The sequence below is a fragment of the Salvelinus fontinalis genome, chromosome 25, assembly GCF_029448725.1.
Source record: "Salvelinus fontinalis isolate EN_2023a chromosome 25, ASM2944872v1, whole genome shotgun sequence".
NCBI lineage: Eukaryota > Metazoa > Chordata > Actinopteri > Salmoniformes > Salmonidae > Salvelinus > Salvelinus fontinalis.
Window position 1 is genome coordinate 6,652,761 of NC_074689.1, and position 12,584 is coordinate 6,665,344.

Consider the following 12,584-nt stretch of genomic DNA (forward strand, 5'->3'; position numbering starts at 1 on the left):
AGAAAGACATTTTGGATTACTCTGCAGTCTTCGCACCTCATTCACCTCTACTGACACTGTTTATATTGCAAAAACGGGAGGCCCCTCTGTTCTCCCGGGGTCTCTTTCCCTTCACTTGTTCGTTTCGTAAAGCAGGAGTGCAGGTTTAACCAGAGCGCTCTGCGACCCGTGCACCGTTCACGCCAGACAGGCCGAAAGTACCAGCGTTAGTTATTTTGGGAGGCCAGGAAAGAGGGGAGGGACACTATTAAAAACAAGCGAAAACATGCAACGATACGTAACAGCCTCTTAAGTGCTTTGGGTTCAGATTCGAGGGCCATGCAGCTCTTATTAGCACTTGGAGGATGTTTCAGCGTCCTCTTTTCCAGTCTTCTGTTGTGGTTACTATTCAGAAAACATTGGAAAAGGAGACATAAATAAACATCTCGGCTGTGACATTTAAGATGTGTATGGCTTGGGATAAAAACAATCCCTTTACCAGTGTCAATCTGAACATGGCCAAAATGAAATAGCACAAATACATTTAGTGTAGATTTTTACTTAAAGGCCTCATACATAGTGGAAGTTTTGCCTAACTTGTTCTGGACAGACAAGGTGACAGAACTCCAAGTGGAATACAATATCCTGCATTGTGTGTTTATTCATGACTTATTCAAGGAGCTGCAAAGCTCCACAGCGGAGATTGGAGTATCTGTCCATAGGACCACTTTAAGTCGTACACTCCACAGAGCTGGGCCTTATGGAAGAGTAGCCAGAAAATAGCCAATGCTTTAAGAAAAAAATAAGCAAACACGTTTGGTGTTTGCCCAAAGGCATGTGGGTGACTCCCCAAACATATGGAAGAAGGTTCTCTGGTCAGATGAGACTAAAATGTAGCTTTTTGGCCATCAAGGAAAACGCTATGTCTGGCTCAAACCCAACACCTCTCATCACCCCGAGAACGGCATACCCTCAGTGAAGCATGGTGGTGGCAGCATCATGCTTTGAGGATGTTTTTCATCGACAGGGACTGGGAAACTGGTCAGAATTGAAGGAATGATGGATGGCGCTAAATACAGGGGAATTCTTGAGGGAAACCTGTTTCAGTCTTCCAGAGATTTGAGACTGGGACGAAGGTTCACCTTCCAGCAGGACAATGACCCTAAGCATACTGCTAAAGCAACACTCGAGTGGTTTAAGGGGACACATTTAAATGTCTTGGAATGGCCTAGTCAAAGCCCAGACCTCAATCCAATTGATAATCTGTGGTATGACTTAAAGATTGCTGTACACCAGCAGAACCCATCCAACTTGAAGGAGCTGTAGCAGTTTTTTTGTCTGTAGCAGGCAAAAATCTCAGTGGCTAGATGTGTCAAGTTTATAGAGACATACCCCAAGAGACTTGCAGCTGTAATTGCAGCAAAAGATGGCTCTACAAAGTATTTACTTTGGGGGTGGGGGTGAATATTTATGCATGCTCAAGTTTATGCATGCTCAAGTTTCAATGTTCAGTTTTTTTTGTCTTAATTCTTGTTTGTTTCACAATAAAAAATAGGTTGCATTTTTAAAGTGGTAGGCATGTTGTGTAAATCAAATGATATAAACCCCCAATTTTTTTAATTTTAATTCCATGTTGTAAGGCAACAAAATAGGAAAAATGCCAGGGGGTGAATACTTTCTCTATCCACTGTATACCTATCTAAGCATACTCATTTGTAATTGTTGGAAGATTTTATTTCAATGACAATAAAAAACATATAAACAATTTGTTCTGAATGTATAATTTGAAAGTGAGTTTGGATGCTTGAAAAAGTAGCATTTTATAGCCCACCCCCTTGCAGGTAAGCAAATGTGTGTTTCAGTATGGGCCAATATAGTTTGGCAAGTGGATGTTTGAAAGTAACAACACAAAATCTTTTGTAAACAAGCCTTTTTTTAAAAAAACTTTTCCCCCTTTTTAAAACTTGTCGAATAGCTGAAACTCCACCACGGGCTCAGGAAAGGCGAAGATCAGGTAATGCGTCCTCCGAAACATGACCTGCCAAACCACGCCTCTTAACACCCGCCCGCCAGCTGCACCAATGTGTTGGAGGTAACACCGTTCAACTTGCTGACCGAAGTCAGCCTGCAGGCACCCGGCCCGCCACAAGGAGTTGCTAGAGCGCGATGATCCAAGTAAAGACCCTCCGGCCAAACTAACCCCTAACCCGGACAACGCTGGGACAATTGTCCGCCGCCCTATGGGACTCCCAGTCACGGACGGTTATGTCACAGCCTGGGATCAAACCTGGGTCTGTAGCAACGCCTCAAGCACTGCACTGCAGTGCCTTAGAAAGTTGAACCACTAGGGATGCCCAAACAAGCCTTTTCTGTATTGACTACTGCAGCTGGGGTAGCAAAGATTTTCAGGGATTTATATGATGTGGGAGAGAGTGTACTGTAGGTTTGCAAGAGTTTCAATCCGGTGGGGAGGAGTGGTTGGGAGTTTTTCAGACATGCACACACACAACAGTGTGAGTCAATGCAGTGCACGTTGTCAGGAAACACTGGTAAATTTTGTCGAATACTCAACCCGATCACGCCGGGTATACAGAGCCTTTCACGTCATCTGAACACCAACCTGTTTGTTGACTCAACGCAGGTTGTGCCGAAGATGTGTGACACGCCGTTGATAAAGTAATCTGGACTTTTTAACCCAGAAACGCATTTTTTCATACATTAAATTTAATTCTGTTACTTTCCAGTGATCATAGAGTGATATAATGTCTGTGCAAAAAGGCAGTGTAGGTTTCTCTCATTGAAAGAAGAAGTGGAAATACAGTTTTGCATTAAAGGAAATACAGTTTTTAAGTGGCTGGTCCAATTTGGAATGCGTTGGGAGTGAAGCGAATGCAGTTGGTTAAACAAGTGCTACAACGGTCAAGTAAAAAAGGCAGTCTACCAAATAATAACAATTACGGAATGTGATTCTGCGTTTTCCACACATTTCATAATTCATCCATGACAACAAATAGAAGTGTAATTCATAACGTATACAGTTTCTTTGTTTGAGCTTGAATCCATCGTGCTGAAACTGCCATGCCTGTTTTGCGATATTACAACAAAGAAATTACTTCAAACAACGAACACTGTTTTTTCACCTCAAAAATCATGCAAGCACGATAGAACAGCAGAGTATGTACTACTATATATATATATATTTTACCACGATGCTGAATGCTCCTTTCCTCAAAACAAAAAGAATAACAAATGCAGACTGTTTCGCCTATCACGGATCTCAGCTTTTAAAGAACTTTCAAGTCTGGAGGTTCTGATCCAAAAGGAGTGACCGAAACTGCTTGCCCAGAAATGACCTCATTGGGCAGAAAGGGGCACACCTCCGCATGCCCATGAGCAAAAGCATATATTGTTTGCCTTAGAGCCTTTTGCAGACCTTATGTAACGTAACAAAACGCAGTATGTGAGTTTCGTTTGTCATCACAAAAAGGGACTGCTCCTTGTAGTAAGCTATAGTTGACCATGGAACTCGTTTGGTTGAAATGGAACCAGAAACATTTATTTAGTTCCTCTCTCTTTTCCAAAAAGTTGTTTCGTAAAATAATTACCTCTACATCTATCAATTTAAACTGCCCTAAAAAAGAAGCACCAGTGTTGCTATAAATCCGTGAAAACAAAAGTGATGAAAGGATAAACGCTGATCCTTGAGCTGATATATAGGCATCTATGTATCTCTCACTGTTCAGACTTTTTTATGCTACTGTGCCCTCTTTATAATTGGATTGTAAGCTTAATATGATTGTCATGCTCATGCTGCGTTAATAAGCAAGAGGGAAGGAGGTAAATACAAGTTGTGAATACCAGTTGGAATCAGTTTCAAGTTGTTGAGAAACATTGTTTGACTAATAGCCAACCAACTGTGTCAACAATGAACTAAACGTCAATCTATCATGCTTGTAAACATATTATAGTGTTTAAAAACCAAATTAATAGATCACGTTCTGCAAATAACGTTTTGTTATTACATTTAACTGCCAAAAAGGCTGTTATTGAGGTAATTCCCATCAGAGGTCAGCAGAGGTCAGCTTGTGGGAGAAGTCAGAGCTCAGGGATGATAGTAATTACGAGTTGGAGATGTGTTCAAAATCAAATCAAATCAAACTTTATTTGTCAGAGGCGCCGAATACAACAAGTGTAGACCTTACCGTGAAATGCTTACTTTAAGTGGATTTTACCCAATCTTATGTGGTAAATATCACCTTCCCACTTGGTTATGAAAGCAGCATTCATTTGTTGTTGTGTAGTCACCCATCAACTTCAAAATTGCTTTAAACTTCACGATTGCTCTGTCTTGGTTAGCCTGACATTCGACTGTAGCCTATTTTACGTTGATAACCAAATATAATCTCAGCGACTGTTCAAACAATAGACAAAACAACATTGTAGCCATATTAGAATCCCCCCAAAATTCTATTTGGTTTAGAAGTAATAATTATGTGATTATAGGCTATTTTTAAATGGTAAAAACAGCTGTAGCCTTTAGCTAGACAAAATGTTAAACTAAACTTCAATGCAGCATCTTTAAGATACAGCTGTTGTAAACGGAAGAATGATACTTCAAACAGAATCTGTATGGAATGAAAGGCAAAAAGTTTCAAGACTGTATTTTAGTACTTTACAAAGAATAGGAATAATGGCAGTCAAGCCGTTTCAGTTTTAGCATGTGTGTCATCACGTATTGAGCCACGGATTGATGGATCAATCTCGGCTTTGAACCAACAGGCTGACCTTACTGACAGCCTCCACAGTTGACAGGGAGACATGGTCGGACTTTGTGAGAGATAGCAAGGCTTAGCTCTACTTTTTGGCCCAGAAAGGAAGGGTGACTGATATACAGGTGTGAACAAATTAAGAGAAGTGTGACGTCCCCAGTTCGCATTGCATCACTACGGCAGTGCAGTGCGTCACCGTTACATAAACCGCCACGTACTGCTAAAGCTGATAAATGAAACAAACAGTAAGTGAACCTGTTCACAGGGGAACACTGATTCAAAGTGTTTGAATTGGATCCACAGGATAAAAGTGACAGCTAGGAACTGGCATCAAACACTTCTACAGATAGAACCTACGCAGTAACAGTTTTTTTCTATATGGTCTTTTTCCTTGGATTGTGAGAATTCGAGAGAAAGAGGATGAAAGGAAGCAAAGAAAAAAGGTTGAGAAGGAATCCGGATTGTTGGCGTCACGTTGACGGCTGAAGCCTTGTTCAATCGATGCTGAGGATCAAAGGCGCAGGTGTGAGGCTGTTACCATGGTACCATACCTATAATGGGGTGAGTCATCAGTGGTGAGAGGGGCCACCACCCCTTGGGCAAAAGAGATGGTGAGGGATTCCGCTCATGCGTCACTCTCTCTCCTTTGCGAAGATGAGGGCTATCTGATTCACTGAAATAGGGATGACTGTGAACTCTGAGACTCTTCCTCACTCCCCCTCACACTGCCCACTTCTTTCCCTCCCAGCCAGGGCATGTCATCACTCACAGAAGAATAAGACTGTATAAAGCGATGACAGATGAGGCATGTCAAAAGCTTTTCACTCCTGATTCCGGGTTGGAGAATGACACCATCATTCATGGCTGAGACTTCTCTATATGTCAAATAAAAACTTTAATTTTCATTCCCTTTTACTTTTTCTCTTCCATCCTCCTTCCTGGATTAATTATGTGGCTTGGACTGAACCAAACGCAGTAAAATGAACTGCGATTGGCATGTATGGGAAATTGTCTTGAAAGGTTTGTGACACTGCACAGGTTGCTTGTCTATGTTTGTTTGAATCCCAGCCGTGTGTTGGTAACAGTGTGGTCAGCTTTCTGTCAAAAACGTTCACACTGCCGGTGAATAACTTCTGAGGAAAGCTCACTCGGCTCATATCAAACACTCTGATTAGCATTTCACATGTGCTATTCAGGGTGCCAGATGTAGGATGAGTGAGTTTCCCCCAGAAGTTTTTCAACGGCAGTGAGAAAACCTTTGATGGAAAGCTGACCACATTGATTACTCCACAGGATATCATTCCATTTAGTGTATCTTGATGGGGCGGCCGGTAGCCTAGTGGTCAGAGTTTTGGGCAAGTAACCGAAAGGTTGCTAGTTTAAATCCCCGAGCTGACAAGGTAAAAATCTGTCGTTCTGCCCCTGAACAAGGCAGTTAACTCACTATTCCTAGGCCGTCATTGTAAATAAGAATGTGTTCTTAACTGACTTGCCTGGTTAAATAAATAAAAAATACAGCTGATGATACAAAAGTTTTTCTTTGGGTTTTCTTTGAAATTCATCATGCATTGTCTTTTAAAACACTGCCATCAAACACTTTAAGCACAACTATTGCCCCAAGACAGTGCACTGATTGCCAAACAAGGTGTGTTTACCTTTTAAAGGCTACAAATACGTACAAGAAGTTCCGCTACGACCTCCACAGAGCCACCAAACATACGAAAAGACAATACAGGAATAAGGTAGAATCCAGCTACACCGGCTCTCATGCTCATGGCATGTTGCAAGGACTATAGTCTGTTATGGATTATAAAAGAGGACCTAACCGTGAGCTACCTAATGATGCCTCTCTACCAGACGATTTGAATGCTCATTATGCGCGCTTTGACACAAACAACGCAGAGCCCTGCACAAGGGCCCCCACTGACCTGGAAGACTGGGTGATCTCTCTCTCTGAAGCTGACCTGAGTTAGGTTTTTAAATGGGTCAATAGTCACAAAGCCACATGGTCAGACGCTATTCCAGGTATCCTGGGTGTCCTCGGGGCATGTACAGATCAGCTGGCAGGCTCTTCACAGACATTTTCGATCTCTCTTTGTCCCAGTCTGTAATCCCCACCTTTCAAGCTGACTACCGTCATTCTTGTTCCCAAAAACTCTTAGGCATCCTGACACAGTGACTACATCCCTGTAGCACTCACATCTAGAAAAATTAAGTGATTTGAAAGGCTGGTCATTGCACACATCAACTCCATCATCCCAGACACCCTAGACCCACTCCAATTTGCATACCGCACCAAACAGATCCACATACGATGCAATCACAATTGCACTCCACACTGCCCTCTCTGACCTAGACAACTGCCTAAAAGGAATACATTTACCACAGTACCTAACTTCCCCCATGGTGGATTCTCTGAATAAGGTCACAGGTAATTGTGACTGCCTCACATGCCTTGCTTTTATAAAACGGTTAACAACATAGAGTATTAAAATAATGATTTACATATTTTCATATTTTTTTTATTTTGATGAGTAAATTCATACAATTTAATTATTTAACCAGAATATATAGTCTGGACAAAAATCTGGTTGTTAATCATTTTGGTCATGTTACAGGTTGTTAATAATTTTTGTTTAGTTGCTATAGATGGATTGGTTGTTCAGAAACAAAACTGATGCGTGTGCAACTATGGGGCAAAACAGGTGAAGTTTGCTAGCAAACTGTTGACAACATGTAAACTATATTTCAGCTAGCAAACTGTTGACCTACATGTAAACTATATTTAATCTCCAAATGTTTATTGAAAACAAATACATTTGCACAATGAGCACTTTTTGTCTCTCAAATACATTGCTACAGTTGTTGGTTAGCTAGCTAGCAAATTTTTGCCATTTTTGCATAGACATGACATCAGTCAAAACATCTTAAATTAAAATAACTGTAAGGGCTGTCTCTCTCCTCATCCTCGGACGAGGAGAGGAGAGAAGGATCATCAGACCAAAATGCAGCAGTAGGGAAATAGGCCATCTCTTTATTTGAAAAAACTATGATTGCAACACGAAAAAACAAAACACTTTCAAAAATACAAAACTTTCAAAACTTACAAAACTTTCAAAAATACAAAACAAGAAAACGACGTTGACGAAACCTGAACATAAACTTACATAACTAAACGTAAACTCACGGACAGGAAACAGACGACATCAAAATAAACGAACAGCCAAACAGTCCCGTATGGTACATACATTCGACGACACAGGAGACAATCACCCACAAACAAACAGTGAGAACACCCTACCTAAATATGACTCTTAATTAGAGGAGAACGCAAAACACCTGCCTCTAATTAAGAGCCATACCAGGCAACCAAAACCAACATAGAAACAGATAACATAGACTGCCCACCCAAAACACATGCCCTGACCTAAACACATACAAAAAACAACATAAAACAGGTCAGGACCGTTACAGAACCCCCCCCCTCAAGGTGCGAACGCCGGGCGCACCAGCACAAAGTCCAGGGGAGGCTCTGGCTGGTCATGGCAGGATGGCTTTGGCTGGTCATGGCAGGACGGCTCTGGCTGGTCATGGCAGGACGGCTCTGGCTGGTCATGGCAGGACGGCTCTGGCTGGTCATGGCAGGACGGCTCTGGCTGGTCATGGCAGGACGGCTCTGGCTGGTCATGGCAGGACGGCTCTGGCTGGTCATGGCAGGACGGCTCTGTAGGGAGGAGAAGGAGAGACAGCCTGGTGCGTGGTCTAGGCACTGGCTGCGCTGGAGAGGAGGAAACAGCAGGAGAGAGAACCCGGAGAGACAGCCTGGTACGGGGGGCTGCCACCGGAGGACTGGTACATGGAGGTGGCACCGGGTCTACCGGACCGTGAAGGAGGACACGTGCTCTTGAGCACCGAGCCTCCCCAACCCTACCAGGTTGAATGGTCCCCGTAGCCCTGCCAGTGCGGCGAGGTGGAATAGCCCGCACTGGGCTATGCAGGCGAACCGGGGACACCACCTGTAAGGCTGGTGCCATGTACGCCGGCCCGAGGAGACGTACTGGAGGCCAGATACGTTGGGCCGGCTTCATGACATCCGGCTCGATGCCCAACTTAGCCCTCCCAGTGCGGCAAGGTGGAATAGCCCGCACTGGGCTAAGCACGCGCACTGGGGACACCGTGCGCTTTACCGCATAACACGGTGTCTTACCAGTACGACGCCTTCTACCTCCACGGTAAGCACGGGGAGTTGGCTCGGGTATCCTACCCGGCTTTGCCACACTCCTCGTGTGCCCCCCCCAAGAAATTTTTGGGTCTGACTCACGGGCTCCCAACCGCGTCGCCGCGCTGCCTCCTCATACCAGCGCCTCTCAGCCTTCGCTGCTTCCAACTCCTCCTTGGGACGGCGATATTCCCCTGGCTGAGCCCAAGGTCCTCTACCATCCAGGATCTCCTCCCAAGTCCAGGAGTCCTTGTTGCTCTGTTGAGCATTCCCTTGCCGCTTGGTCTTAGCGTGGTGGGTGATTCTGTAAGGGCTGTCTCTCTCCTCATCCTCGGACGAGGAGAGGAGAGAAGGATCATCAGACCAAAATGCAGCAGTAGGGAAATAGGCCATCTCTTTATTTGAAAAAACTATGATGGCAACACGAAAAAACAAAACACTTTCAAAACTTACAAAACTTTCAAAAATACAAAACAAGAAAACGACGTTGACGAAACCTGAACATAAACTTACATAACTAAACGTAAACTCACGGACAGGAAACAGACGACATCAAAATAAACGAACAGCCAAACAGTCCCGTATGGTACATACATTCGACGACACAGGAGACAATCACCCACAAACAAACAGTGAGAACACCCTACCTAAATATGACTCTTAATTAGAGGAGAACGCAAAACACCTGCCTCTAATTAAGAGCCATACCAGGCAACCAAAACCAACATAGAAACAGATAACATAGACTGCCCACCCAAAACACATGCCCTGACCTAAACACATACAAAAAACAACATAAAACAGGTCAGGACCGTTACAATAACACATGGTATCAATATCAAGATACAATGAGCTGAAACGAGCCACCTACGATTACCCACAAGGCAGCTTCTTGTCATTCTTGCTGGCTATCTGACCATTCAGAATCATAACTGCATACCTTCCGGCTACATTGATGCATGCTCATAATTCTCGTGATGTTATCAGTCAACTCTCTATGCAACATGGCTGTTCATCCATTCTAAACAAAATGGCTGCCATGCAGGCTGGATAACGTTCTATATCTCTTGCTAGCTAGTTAGCCAACTTCAGCTTGCTCTATCACATCAAACTTTGCACCTGGAATTCCAGTACACTAGCATTTTTGTTTTCACTTTAATATTTCCATGATAATGACGACGGTGTGTGATTTCGCCTGGCTCTGAAAAAAGTTGTCTCATTTCGTCTGGGCACCGTTAACTCTCTTTATGGTACAGAGATCAAAATGCTAAAATAAAAACAAAAATCAGAGGTGATGCGTATATTAACCCTCGCTGTACCAAACCAAATACTAGGCTAGAAGCAAGGGGAAATAATGTGTGAGTTGAGACAAATACATGAACATGATGATAATCTTACGAAGAAGCATTGATAATTCAGATGGAACAGTTAGCAGGCATAGTATACCTGTCACGGACAATACAGTACAGCTTGAAACACTGCTTGTCCAATCAGCATCCAGGATCCAAACAACCCGTTTTAATGAATAATTTGTTTACTGCAAATTGACCGCAAGGAGCCCAAACAGATAGTATTTCACAAAAAAATTATACACTGAACCAAAATACACTGCTCAAAAAAATAAAGGGAACACAAGACACCCCCAATAAAGGAGTGGTTCTGCAGGTGGTGACCACAGACCACTTCTCAGTTCCTATGCTTCCTGGCTGATGTTTTGGTCACTTTTGAATGCTGGCGGTGCTTTCACTCTAGTGGTAGCATGAGACGGAGTCTACAACCCACACAAGTGGCTCAGGTAGTGCAGCTCATCCAGGATGGCACATCAATGCGAGCTGTGGCAAGAAGGTTTACTGTGTCTGTCAGCGTAGTGTCCAGAGCATGGAGGCGCTACCAGGAGACAGGCCAGTACATCAGGAGACGTGGAGGAGGCCGTAGGAGGGCAACAACCCAGCAGCAGGACCGTTACCTCCGCCTTTGTGCAAGGAGGAGCAGGTGGAGCACTGCCAGAGCCCTGCAAAATGACCTCCAGCAGGCCACAAATGTGCATGTGTCTGCTCAAACGGTCAGAAACAGACTCCATGAGGGTGGTATGAGGGCCCGACGTCCACAGGTGGGGGTTTTGCTTACAGCCCAACACCGTGCAGGACGTTTGGCATTTGCCAGAGAACACCAAGATTGGCAAATTCGCTACTGGCGCCCTGTGCTATTCACAGATGAAAGCAGGTTCACACTGAGCACATGAGCACATGTGAAAGACGTGACAGAGTCTGGAGACGCCGTGGAGAACGTTCTGCTGCCTGCAACATCCTCCAGCATGACCGGTTTGGCGGTGGGTCAGTCATGGTGTGGGGTGGCATTTCTTTGGGGGGCCGCACAGCCCTCCATGTGCTCGCCAGAGGTAGCCTGACTGCCATTAGGTACCGAGATGAGATCCTCAGACCCCTTGTGAGACCATATGCTGGTGCGGTTGGCGCTGGGTTAGTCCTAATGCAAGACAATGCTAGACATCATGTGGCTGGAGTGTGTCAGCAGTTCCTGCAAGAGGAAGGCATTGATGCTATAGACTGGCCCGCCCGTTCCCCAGACCTGAATCCAATTGAGCACATCTGGGACATCATGTCTCGCTCCATCCACCAACGCCACGTTGCACCACAGACTGTCCAGGAGTTGGCGGATGCTTTAGTCCAGGTCTGGGAAGAGATCCCTCAGGAGACCATCCGCCACCTCATCAGGAGCATGCCCAGGCGTTGTAGGGAGGTCATACAGGCACGTGGAGGCCACACACACTACTGAGCCTCATTTTGACTTGTTTTAAGGACATTACATCAAAGTTGGATCAGCCTGTAGTGTGGTTTTCCACTTTAATTTTGAATGTGACTCCAAATCCAGACCTCCATGGGTGATAAATTTGATTTCCATTGATAATTTCTGTGTGATTTTGTTGTCAGCACATTCAACTATGTAAAGAAAAAGTATTTAATAAGAATATTTAATTCATTCAGATCTAGGATGTGTTATTTTAGTGTTCCCTTTATTTTTTTGAGCAATGCAACATGCAAAGTTTCAAAGATTTTACAGGTCATATATGGAAATCAGTCAATTTAAATGAATTAATTAGGCCCTAATATATGGATTTCACATAACTGGGAATAGAGACATGCATCTTTTGGTCAAAAAAAGATAGTGGCATGGATCAGATAATCTGTCAGTATCTGCAGCGCGACACATCTCCTTGGCAAAGAGTTGACCAGGTTGTTGATTGTGTCTTGTTGTCCCACACCTCTTCAATGGCTGTGCCAAGTTGCTTGATATTGACGGGAACTGGAACACCCTTTGGTATACGTCGATCCAGCGCATTATAAACATGCTTAATGGGTGACATGTCTGGTGAGTATGCAGGTCTTGGAAGAACTGGGACGTTTTCAGCTTCCAGGAATTGTGTACAAATCCTTGTGACATGGGGCCGTGCATTATCATGCTGAAACATGAGGTGATGCCTCAGGATCTCATTATGGTATCTATGCGCATTCAAATTTCCAATTGTGTTCATTGTCCATAGTTTATGCCAGCCCATAACATAACCCCACCGCCACCAAAACGCCATAAATGCTGTCTGC